The sequence below is a fragment of the Protopterus annectens genome, chromosome 12.part0, assembly GCF_019279795.1.
Source record: "Protopterus annectens isolate FY-2018-M chromosome 12.part0, PAN1.0, whole genome shotgun sequence".
NCBI lineage: Eukaryota > Metazoa > Chordata > Ceratodontiformes > Protopteridae > Protopterus > Protopterus annectens.
Genome location: NC_056746.1, coordinates 608238295 through 608251683, shown reverse-complemented (window position 1 = coordinate 608251683; position 13389 = coordinate 608238295). Strand labels below are relative to the sequence as shown.

The following is a 13389-nucleotide window of genomic DNA, read 5'->3' as shown; positions in this document are numbered from 1 at the left end:
CAGTCCTGGGACCCCTCCTGTTCGGTATATATTTCTCCGAAGTACAGGCAAAGCCGGAGGGACTGTGGCTAACCAAGTTCGCAGATGACTGTAAATTGGGTGCAATAATTGACTCTCTAGCTGACACAGACATCTTGCAAAAGGGTCTCACAGAGACAAACACCTGGTGTCAAAGTCACGGCCTCAAGCTAAATGCCAAAAAATGCATAGTAATCCCATTTAGGAAAAACAAAAGTACCTACAAACTACCACATAGATGGGAATCCACTAAGTACAGAAGAAGTAATTAGGGACCTGGGTACCCAAGTAGATAGCATGCTCTCCTTTGATAACCACATAGCCAACATGGTCAGGAAATCCTTCTATGTGGCACACCTGATCACAAAGGGTTTCTCATCCAGATCCAAGGAGGTGATTGTGCCCCTTTACTCCTCACTCATTAGGCCCATAATAGAGTACAATGCCCCATTTGGGATGTACCTCAGTAGACACCTGCAACAACTAGAAAGACCACAGAAGTACCTCACTAAGAGGATTAAGGGCCTTAAACGATTACCCTATGAAGCACGACTAAAAAAGCTCCAGCTCTTCTCATTCGCTTACCGTCTGGTCAGAGGTGACCTGTGTCTGACCTATAGGGCCATGTCAGACCCTGAACTAAAAGACATGCTGCACCTCAAAAAAACGAGATCCCTCAGAACCACTCGTTCTAGCGACTTGAACCTATGTACAACAATAAACAGGACATGCTGGAGGGATAGATTCCTGTCCCAGCGACTCCCCTCTCTCTGGAATAGAATCCTGATCCATATTCGACAGAGCTCCTGTCTGACCCTCTTCAAGAGAAATCTTGATGAGTGGATGGGTAATCGTAAGTTCTACCCTAGGATCACTTCAGGAGCCCTGTTGACAGAGGCCCAGGTTAGTAATCTAATGGGGAGGCGAAAGCCATCACTCTGTGGCTATGCTTATAAATGCCCATGGGCAGATAGCCTAGTACTTACCTATGAACCTGTGAATTCTTCAATTGTTATTTTTTTCTAAATCTTTATCATCTTTGTCAGACAATGAATGAACTTCCCATTCTTTACTAATCTTTAGCCTCTGTCCTACAGATAATGTCTTAATATAATTACTTTTACTATTTCCAGGATGGTCTTTTGCGTATTATATACTTTACCCAATGAATCCTTCCATTCTGTCATAGCACTGTTTAGCCATTTTACTTAAATATGGTGCAATTGTTTTTCTTTGCAAAAAAATATTTGCTTATGCAATAAAATATTCTATTTTGTTCTTATTTAATTCATATAAGTCTTGTTCCACTGTAATAAAAATTGGGTCTATGTTATATATTCAAAGTCTCAAAACTTTGAGTCTCATATGTTCGACAACATACGAGTAAAGTTTGAAACATCGAAAATATAATAAAAAATTAAAAAAAAACTTACCTCAATGCTCTGAGCAGGGGGGGGGGCCCTGCACTGCCCTCACCCACCCTACTAAAGTATACCAACTCCAAGATCACACTTCAGTGCTTGAAAGGGAAATTTTCCCATTCTGCGCCGTACTGAGCCGTTGCTTTTCACCTTCGAACTGTTTAAAGTTCAATCATATGGTGTCAACTATATGATAATGTACCTTTAAAACGTTCAAATAATTAATAGGGACCCTAAAAATTTCATTATTCCTTTTCAAACAATCAGTAGCATCATTATTTACCTTCTTATATTTTATCTTATCTGTATTTATTTTTTTTCTTTTTCCCATGTTAAGTAACATTTTTATACTTCTGTTTAAAACTTAACCACCATTCTGACCAATCCTTATAGAATTCTTTTATCCTCACATGATCCTACCACAATTGCAATTTTTCTTCCTTGCGTATGTTATCCCATTTCATAGGTGTGTACTAGGCTAATGGCCCTGGAGTCTTTACAAGCGTAGCCCAGAGGATTACCCTGCCATCATGCCACTCGACCTTAGTTCCCAGTGCCTCTGTCAAGTAGAGCCACTGTAGTGATCCCCTGGGTGAATTTTCTATTTCCCATCCACTCATCAAGATTTCTGTTGAAGAGGGCCAGTGAGGTGCTCTGCTTGACATGTATGGGAAGTCTTTTCCATAGTATGGACTGTCTCTGGGCTATGAACCTGTCCCTCCAGCATGTTCTGCTGGTTGTGGTAATGAGGTTGAGGTCTCTGGAGCGTGTGGTGCAGAGGGATTGGGATTTCTTTAGATCTAGCATTTCTAACAGAGCTGGGTCAGACATGGCTTTGTAAGTCAAGCAGAGATCACCTCTAAGTAGGTGATATGAGACAGAGAATAGTTGAGTTTTTTGAGTCTGTCCATATAGGACAAATGTTTAAGGTCTAGGATCCCCTTTGTGAGGTACTTTTGCTGCCTTTCCAGTTGTTGCAGGTGTTTAGTGAGGTACATGTCAAATGGGGCATTATACTCAATGATTGGCCTAATGAGGGAAGAGTAGAGGGAGACAATGACCTCTTTTTTCCTGGATGCAAAACCCTTAGTAGTGAAATGTGTTGCATAGAAGGACTTTCTGACCACAGTGTCAGTGTGGTGGTCAAAAGAAAGGCTGTTGTCAACCTGTGTTCCCAGATCTCTTATAACTTCTGTGTTCAGTGGACTACCATCGATGTGGTAATTCATGGGAACCGGGTTTTTCCCAAAGGGGATGATGACACATTTTTTGCATTGAGCTTAAGACCATAGTTCTGACACCAGTCATTGGTCTCTGTGAGGCCTTTCTGTAGGATGTCGGCATCATTTGGGGAGTTAATTATGGCTCCCAACTTGCAATCGTCTGCGAACTTTGTTAACCAGAGTCCATTTGTGTTGGCCTGGACTTCAGAGAAGTAGATACCAAACAGGCGAGGACCCAGGACCAAACCCCGAGACTCCACTTGTGACTGGTCGGCAGTCTGACTTGGAGTCAGCTGCATTCACACTGTGGGTTCTATCTGTGAGCCAGTTTGCAACCTAGCTAGTGATCTAGGGGGTTGATGCCTAGCTTAGTGGGGTTTTTTTATGATTCCTGAGTGGGGAATGGTATCAAAGGCCTTGGCCAGATCAAGATAGGCTGTATGAACCACGTTGCCTTCATCCACTGCTCTGATGACTGACTCAAAGAAGTCAACCAGGCATGATCTACTCTTCACAAAACCAAACTGTGTGGGATTCAGAGTTTGGAGCTTCCCTAAATCCTTGTTTATTAGGTCCATGATGATGCGTTCCATAGCTTTGCATATCAGACTTGTCGGGCTAATGGGGTGATAGTTTCCAGGGTCTGTAGTTGCTCCTTCTTTGTGGAGAGGGATGACTGTAGCAGTGCACCATTCAGTAGGGACAAAGCCTGAGGTGAGGCTGTGATTGAACAGGGCACACAGGTGAGGTGCCAGTTCACTCTGTAGTTCATGTAGAACACAGCCAGGGATATTGTCAGGTCCCATAGAAGCTGTATTCTTGGCCTTGGACAGTGCTGTTTTAACCTGTTCACAGTAATACTGGTTGCGTGGAGGTCTACTGGTATTGTGATTGGTCCTTTTGGGGAGGGGTAAAGTTGGCACTGAATATGTCGGCCAGTATATTGGCAATATCTGTTGGCTTGGTATAGGAGGTGCCATTGCGCAACAGCTTTGATCAAATCTGGGTATTGCCTTGGAGATTCTTTACATAACTATAAAAGACCTTGTGGTTGTCTTTACTATCTGCTGCAATTCTGTTTTCATAGCTAGCTTTAGAGGATTTGATGAGGGATCTCAACTTTTTGTTGAGGCTGATAAGGGAGATTGTCCAGTCTTGGGACTTCACCTTATTTCACATCAGTTTCCTCCTTCTGCTGTAGAGTTTGTTTATGGCAGGGGCCCATCAGATTGGCTTCCTTTTTTTGGAGGAGAGCATCTTGGTTCTATTGGGTATGGCGAGATCCATGCATTTGTGTATATGTTCATACAGGGCATTAGTGTATGATTCGGTGGTCATGCAGCTGTTTCCAGTTGCATGGGTGCCGTGAATTACACCACCTCTGTTTTTAGGAGCCCAAAGTTAGCTTTCGAGAAGTTTTTCATGGTGGTTACCTTTGCAGGGGGTGGAGTTGGGAGGGATGTGGATTTCCAAGGTGATTAGTTTGTGGTTGGATCTAACCAGGGAGGAGTTGACTGTTGGTATAGAGCAACGGTTGCCCATGTTAGTAAGGACAGGTCAAGGATGTTTCTACCTCTAGTGGGGGTAAAAACGAGCTGGTCAAAGGCATTGAAATTAATGAATTCCAGGAAACATTGAGCAAGTGTATTGGCACATGAGTAGTTTTCCCAGTTAATGGAGGGGTAGTTGAAGTCCCCAGTATGAGAGTGTTAAGTTGGACCCTAATATTCTCCAGGGTGCTTAGGAATGTGGAGTGTGATGCTTGGGTCATGGTTCGGGTCCTATAGCAGGCTATGACCTGAATTGCTGTCTTACCCAATGTTAGCTGCACTTGAAGTATCTCTGATGCGTTATGTTGGGCTATCAGTCTGGAGGTGTGTGCATCCTTTATGAATACGGAAATAACACTGCCTTTGAAGCTTCGGTCCAAGTTCTGGGGCCGAAAGGTGTGGAATGAGTTATAACCTGGTAGTGCAGAGGTGCTTTCTGCTGCCTTGAACCAGGTCTCTGTTACAGCCCAAATGTCGATGTTCTCCATTTTAAGGAGTGCTTTGAGCAAGTGCATTTTGAGATTTCACCTCATTTATTCAGTTTTTAAGCCCTTTCCTATTTTTATGTCCTCAAAATCTCTTTTTATCTCAATCAACATTGTCCTATGATATGAAAATCCTGCCATCAAAATGTCTTCTTTCACTACAGTAGACTCCCTCTTGTCCGGCCTCTCTTTAATCCTCCTCCTGTTTAACTGGCCATCAAATTTCTGCCTCCCCTAGGCTAAATAATAACAGTTGAGCTTTAGACTTCATATTCTTTAGAAACGTGCGTACGAACACACATCCTGTTGTTCTAGCTGATTTATAACCTATAAATGCTATTCTAGCTGATTTATAACGTGTAAATGCTATTTGTATGTTTTTTTGATTAACCAGCAATTCGTTTATCCTGCTTAAGGTCCGGTCCCAGTGAGACCAGATAAGAGGGAGTCTGCTGTATTGATAAACTTTCTGATTTCAAAACATAGCCTATTTCAATTCTCTTTTTCTCCTCTTTTATAAGTCCATGTACTTTGATTCCAGATCCTTAACTGCCCACATTTTATATGATTTCAAATTATTAACTGCCCACATTTTATAATATGGCATGTTAACTTAACATCATACACTTTTCTTTTCTGCAGTCTCAAATTACAGTTAAAATCCACTGCTACGGTACATTCCATATTGTTACATATTGAATGATATTTCTAAGCATCTCTTCTTTCCTTTGTAGTTACATATGCATAAATAACAATAATTCTAATTACTCTGTCTCTCCATCTTACATCAACAACAGCAATTCTACCTGTTGTAACAAAAGTAGCATCTAACGCTTATTGCATCTTTATATAAAATTAGAATTCCAGAATAAGTCTCCTTTGCAAAATTCCAAATAACAGTTTTTCCCCAGCATATTTCTATTTGATATCTTTCTGTTTGTGTTAAAAATCTGATATCTTCTGAAATAATATCACTTTCTTTTTTCACACTATTACAAAATTCCTTTTCGTCTTTCTATTTTTTTCAAATTGTTAACATTAAGGGCTAAGACTTTATAAATAATTTCTCTTTAATTTTATATATATATATATATATACATATATATATATATATATATACATATATATATATATATATATATATATATATATACATATATATATACATATATATATATACACACACACAGATATATATATATATATATATATATATATATATATACATATATATACATATATATATATATATGTATTCATCCTTTCCCCTTGTTTTTAAATCTCTGTGTATTATTCCTTTTCTTCTACCTTACCCTTTTACCAATAGAATTTATTTTAACTGTATTCCATTTAACATCATGAGTATTATAACTTTAGTAGTAACATTAATAATACGTGGAATGTGCAGAATGCCGTCATTTTCAAGTTTCAAAATCACATTGCAATCCAAAGCCCACCAGTCCATAAACCCTGTTATCATACTCTTTTTGATAAATTCAGTGCATCTTTACATAACTTTAATAAATTATTTTTTAGAGTCTCTTTTTTTAGCTTCAGTCCTAAACTGAATGTTAATTTTCCTCTTAGTTTCCCTATGAAAGTCTTAAATATATACCATATTCCATGGTGAACAGTTTTTCTTTCTCCTATTCCCATGAGAATTTTTCCATTATCTGACCAGTCTCAAAAATAATGTCACCAAAAGTCTGTTTATTAATATGATCTTAAGTTATTTGGCTTAATCCTCATCTTAATTGCTTCATCCCATACCTTGTATCTGTCCAACTCTACAGCTTCTTTTTTCTCAATCCGTACTTTAAAAAATATTTTTTTCTTTTAAACTTCTTTTTCTTCTTTCTTACTTTCCATTCTTGCTTCAGCTAGTTCTGTTTATGATTTTCTATTGACCTGTGTTTCCGTCATGCCATCATCTCTTGTAAACACTTCCTTAACATCTGCTTCCTTCATTGTTTGATACTTATGTCTGAATAGCAGGACCAGAAACAAAAAATCCACTAACAATGTCTTCTCCATGCTCACTCAACTAACTTCCTGCTTCTCCTAGCCACCTACGTGCCCAGACTGGGAAAACAGGAAACGTCACTGTGAAATGCATCCCCGTACGTTAAAAGAGTACGGGAGTTTACCTGAGACCCTGGCGATATTTCCCTTAGTAGTATAACTACCACCTTGAGTCTCTTCGAAAATGGAACTAATCTAGTCATCAAAGGATAAGTTAAAAACAATACTGTAACTTAGTTGAATATGTAAATAAGTGGCCCACTCACTTTGCATTAATTAGGGCTGTAATTGTCTTAAAATGGCTCTATCCCTCTTCACTGAGCACTGAGGCCTTCATCCAAAGAGTGCCACTGTGATGTAATCAGTGTTGTGACAAGTGCCAGAAAAAAATATCAGTTTTCACAGAAAGCTAGAATGATGTGCAGAGGGAACTGCAGAATCACTTCTTTTCTCGTTTTCTTTACGTGACAGTTTTTGTATGGGATTGTAAAGGGTTAAAATGAAATTGCACGTGTTCTAGAAAGTTAGTGCATGTGTGTCCTAAAAACTTAGTGTATGTGCTGCAACAGCATAAGCGTTAACATGGAAAAGTACAGAATATTAAGTTTCATTTTCTGAGTCTGAAGCAGTATTGTCTAAATCACATGGTAAAGAAACTTATTCCATAATAAGCTAGAAATGCAATAAGAAGTTGCAAATTTGGTTTTACTAAACTTGACATGTTTCTGTTAGATATTTAGTAATGGTCTGAAAAATAAATTGCATTGTGAACTGTATTAGTTAGCATTTTTCTATTGTCTGCTAAGGGTACTAAGATATATCAAAGTTTATTACTTTGTTAAAGTTTTCCTGTAAAAGGTTATGAATTATTTTGTTCAGGGAGACCTAACTTCCAAAGTATTGGCTCACACACGTGTGTTATTCTTTTAATAAATTATATTTCAGTCTGCCAGTGATTGAAATATGTTTTATTATGGTTGAATCTTAACAAAGTTAAAGAAAAGACATGATACCTTTTTGCTAAGAAAGTTTCGTATTTGGGAGGAGTTATCCTTTGACCCTGTTTATGTTGCAGGAGTTTTGCCTTTTTTAAGCAGATGTGTATCATCTGTTGCAAATATGAACTTTTTTATGTTTAACGTTGGCTGAGTAGTTTAATGTCATTCAGTAGATGAAGTTCATGAAACTTTAATCTTCTTGTCTGATGGGTTACTTACACAGATATATGTATTTATGGCAGATAACTGTTGAGTATATGGCTGCAAGCTGGCTAGTGTCATTATAACACAATTTTATGAAAATATTTTTCTGTATTGCAAACCTCATGTAACTAAGAGGTGATTCAGCAACAGGATGACTATTTTTAGTGGGTTCTGTAAGTTTGCCCTAGTGAACATGCTTACTTTCATGGCTTTAATTTATAAAGCTGCGTCTTGTGCTAGAGGGGGGAGGCCTGTGCATTTTTCTAGCATTTCTTTCACAAAGTGTTTACCACATGTAAGCACATTTTCCAGCTTTTGCTTTGTAAACCAAAACAAGTATTGCTGTGGCCATTCAGTGTATTTACACCCCCCCCCACACACACACACACACACACACACACGCACCACTATGTATTGAAAAGCATCTATCAGAATTGTAATTTATTTCCCGTTAATTTTCACCATTTTCATGAAACGTGAAATCACATAGCTTTTTGTGGATGCAAGCCATTTAACCACCATTGTACACATTTCATGAGTGTTGTGTGTTATGCAATTATTTACTTTTTTTTTTCTTTTTTTAACAATCATCATTCCCTCTGATAGCATTTGATCAATTTATAGACTATCTTCCCTTAAAATTAACTTTTCTTTCTGAGCATTATTCTGCATGCACTGTTCCTACAAATTATTTAATTCAATGTAATTTGCTCCTTCCATTTGTTTTCAGCTGGCTTAGATTCTGAGTTCAATTTTCTAGTTATTGCATTTTTGGCTTCCAATAGCTTTAACAGTTAACAAGGTCCTTACTGCGTCTAGGCAACACAGATTATTTTTTACAGCAGAAAAGAATAATTTCCTAAGTTTCTTCCCCCAACATTTCTGAAAAAAGTACTCTATAGGGCATGTTTAAAATGTATCAGTTCATTACAGTCAAAAAAATGTTCCCAATTAGCTGTCTCTTTTCCCATCACACCTCCATCAGTTGCTATCTGCGTGAGTAAAAATTCACTGAAGTCTACCTGGAGTTTATAAATACCTATGAAAATGCTCCTGTAAATTCTAAACCTTCTGGACTTTGCGTACTTGCCGTCCCACTGCTGCTTCGTATATCACCTTTTCTTTCTCATTTGCCATCCTTTCTAATCATGGAGTGTTTATATGCTGTACTAATTATCCCTTTTTAGCAGCTGTTTCTATTCTAGATTCAACTAAAAGTTGTCATACAGGATCAAGGAGCTTTTAACGAGCTGTTTCCTGTAATTCAGAGGTGCAAGTTTTGATTGACCTGTTTCATTGCTTGTACTATACTTTCCATATCCATAATCAAGAGTTTCTAGCTTTTCAGCTTCTGTTCTCACGTATTGCTAGCTACAATAAAAGAATAATTTTTAATCTATACATCTAAGTACTTGTCTTATTATGTCCCAATAAATATGGGTATTTCTGAACCACTTCATGCCTGGGTACATGCTGTAGCATTTGCTATTGTTTATTTTATTTCCTGAAAAGACTTCAAACTGTCTCAACATATCCCATAACACTGAAATATCTCTTTTATGGACTATTTGAATATGTAATAATATCATTTGTGAATAAAGCCAGATTTTCTTGATTACCATACTAGTTATAGCCCTGAATTTGCTTATTTTCTTGCCAATGGCTCTAGGTATACAGCAAATAACAAATGGGAAAGAAGACACCCCTGCTGGTTTCCTTAAACACAGCTTGTCAGAGATGAACACCCCCACCTTAATTCTTGCCTCTAATCCTTAATTTGTCCTCCTAATTAACTCTATTATTCTGTCAGAGAATGGGCAGCCACGGTGGTGCAGCGGTAGCATTGTTGCCTCACAACAAGAGGTTCTCCTGTTTGATTCTCAGCTGGAGTGCCTTCTGTGTGGAGTCTGCATGTCCTCCCCACGGTTGAGTGGTGTTCGAAAAGACATGCGTGAATGGGCATGCCTTCGCTGAAGGTTGAGTGTCGGGCTGGCAACTCAGCACCATGAAAATCTGCTGCCAGTCATTAGCGGACCGGAGTTCCGCTGTGGAGACCCCTAACCGGGAAAAGCCGAAAAGACAAACAAACATTCTGTCAGAGAATGGAAATGCTGCCATTTCCCTACTCCTAAAATCTCATTTGACTCTGTCAGATACCTTCTGTGCATCAAGACTCACCAACCGTAGTGCTATTTTCTTACACTCTGCTTCCCTCTGGATTATCATTGTTCTGTTAATATTGTCAGATTTTACCTTCCTTTCCCAAAATCACATTGATTCATGTCTATCAGTTTTGGCAACATCTTTGCCATTCTCTAACTAGTGCAGACACAGACACTCTATAACAGTGATTTAAAATTTAAATTGGTCTGTATGACACTGGGACTGAGGAGTCTTTACTCTCTTTGCTAATATAGCCACCACAGCTATCTGCAAAAATGCTGGTACTGTGTCACTTCTTTTAAAATATTGTTAAACAAAATCTTTTATAGCTTTTATCATTTTCTTTCTTCCTATCTTAAGGTGTTTTTGCTGACTTCCCTGTTGATTATACATCACCATTTTATCTCATCCCTTCCCTCTTCACCATCATTTCTTTTAACCCTCAACAGATAAGTCTTCCATAAATATTTCCATTAGTGCAGTTTCTTGGTTTTTCTGTCACTCTGCTTTATGAAAATTTTTGCAGAATTTTTGAAACGCGACTAATTCCTGTATTGAAGACTGGTTAGTTTTCTTGTCATAGGCTCCCTAAGTTTAAAAAGAGTCTTTTCTACATTCTTTTGCTTAAGCCAGTGTACTAACAGTGCTCTGAAGGTGTTAAAAAATACTTGAGTAACAGCAACTTTTTAGAACTCCTGCATATTATCCAAATACTCCCTTATTTTCCTTTAGCACTCAGCAGTTGCTCCTATTTTGTTATATAAATTTCCCCTTTATCTGCAATACTTAGACCTTTCATATTTGCCTCCGGGCCAGAAATCCAGGTACCTTCTGGATTGCCTCACAGTTTTTGTGGCTGGAAGCATCCTGAAGGTCCATTGAGAACAGCCCCCCCTTCCAAAAAATATGAGAGGATAGATTGCAATATGACCATCAATAATTTCACTTTTTTGACATGGATGTTCGGGCTACTTAAATCTTGGATGGGCCTGAGGTCCTTTGATTCCTTTGGTGCTTAACAGAACCTGGAATGCATGCTGGATACTCTTTTGTGGTGGGATCCCTTGGATGGCTCTTTTTTGAAGGAGTTGGAAAATTCCCTGGGCCACTGTTGCCTTTTGTAAGACTGGCACATCTGGGAGAGGTGAAGATGATTGTCTGGGAGTTATCAAGGGAATGGGGTGAATTTATGCTCTTCATCCAGTTGTTCTATGTGATGACCAGCCAGAAATTATTGTTAACAGATGATCTGTTCCAGATTACCACCAAAGAGGAGCAGTCAGGCAGTCCTTCATGAGACCTCAGGTCCATCCTTTGGGGGGCATTGGTGATGTTTCCCAGAGATGGGACCCCTACATTCCCCACTTTGCATACCCTCTTCTGCTTGTAGGGTGATGTCTGTTGAGTGATCCTCCCTGCCACTGGAAGCTCTTTCTCAAAAGGAGTCAGATGGGTGACATTGCAAACCTTTTTAGGCCAGAGCACTTTGTCACTCTTCTGTTTCCTTAAGAAGGACTTTTGAGGGTATCTCAAAGAGGAAGTCAGCAGCAAACAAGGTTTTCCCTCTTTGCTTAATTTTTCAGTAACCTTTTCTTTGACTTTGGAATGGAATTAAGAGGTCAATTCATAAGGGGCATTTACAGTGGATGCCTTGAAGTTGTCCATGAAGTCATGCATCACAACCAGGCATGACAGTGCATGGCAATGCTAGTACCTGCTGCTCTAACTGCTCTGTGTGATGCATTTGTGAAGTAGACTTATGGAGAGACTGGAAATAAACTACATTATTGACAGTTTGATTCAAGAGACAATTCTACCAGATCTCTCTCTGGAATTTCATGTGTGTGACATACGTCAATGCCCAGAGGGCGAAGGTTCCTGAGGCATAGACATACTTTCCCATTTGGTCCTTCATCCTTGACTGTTTGTTGGGCATGAGGTCCTTTGATACCTTTGGAACAGCAAAAAGCGGATCAACCAGCAGTCAAACAGTGAGCATAATTACATCCAAAAAGACAAAAATTATTTTATAAGGTTGTCCACTTATATACACCTGCCCATAAGTTGAAGTGGATGGAGGTGGCAGTACTGGAGCCATCATTTTAATAGTATTCTTTTTGTATGAAGAAATGACAGATGATGATTTGACTTCTAACCTTTTGCTTTTGAAAATGTTTCACTGGTAGATTTGTTGAACTGGTCTTTTGTGCCCCTACACTTGAATCCTTTCAGAAGTCCTAATCACATATGTTAAATTTTAATATTTTTTCCATGTAACCGTTTTCCTAACAGCTGAAAGACAAAGAACTGTGATTGACCAATTTCACTTTATGAGACTCGATGTAAATCATGCCCAGTAATTGCCTGGAAGATCATCATTCAGCATTGGTTTTCAGGACCTGTGTAATAGGGCAGTTGAATCTGTAGCTGATAGCACTGGAAGTTATGGTTAAGTGGTACACATTCAGGTTCATGGAGGCATTACATCACCTGTCATCACTGTGCTTGTTATAAAATATGATCTGTATTGCGTGTGGTGTCAGGCAGTAGTGAAACTTGTTTAGAACAAAACAAACGTACTGCAGGTACAATGGATATAAAAAGTGTAGACACCCCTGTTAAAATGCCAGGTTTTTGTGATATAAAAAAATGACATCGCTATAAATCATTTCAGAACTTTTCCCACCTTTAATGTGACCTATAATCTGTACAATTCAATAGAAAAACAAACAAATCTTTTAGGGGAAAAAATATAAAAAATGTAAAATAAGCTGGCTGCATAAGTGTGCACACCCTTAAACTAATACTTTGTCGAAGCACCTTTTGATTTAATTACAGCATTCAGTCTTCTTGGGTATGCACCTGCCGTCAATTAAAGAGACTGATATTAACCCCAAATAAAGTTCAGCTGTCCATGTAGGATTTTCCTGACATTTATTCAGTTGCCTGCTACAGCAAAAGCCATGGTTCACAGAGAGCTTACAAAGCATCAAAGGGATCTCATTGTTGAAAGGTATTGGTCAGGAGAAGGGTACAAAAAAATTTCCACAGCATTGGATATACCTCGGAACACCGTGAAGACAGTCATCAAAAAGTGGAGAAAATATGGGACAACAGTGACGTTGCAAAGAACTGTATGTCCCACCAAAATTGATGAAAAGACAAGGTGAAAACTGGTCAGGGAGGCTGCCAAGAGACCTACAGCAACACTGAAGGAGCTGCAGGAATTTCTGGCAAGTACTGGTTGTGTACTATATGTAACAACAATCTCCCGTATTCTCCACATGTCTGGGCTATGGGGTAGG

The 13389-nt window shown here is 38.7% G+C and overlaps 1 protein-coding gene across 2 annotated transcripts in view; it reads left to right on the top strand.

Annotated features, from left to right (window-relative positions):
* Nucleotides 1-13389, top strand: part of TMC7 (transmembrane channel like 7) — a 689334-nt gene that overhangs the window by 240320 nt on the left and 435625 nt on the right. The gene's annotated exons all lie outside the window — the stretch shown is intronic.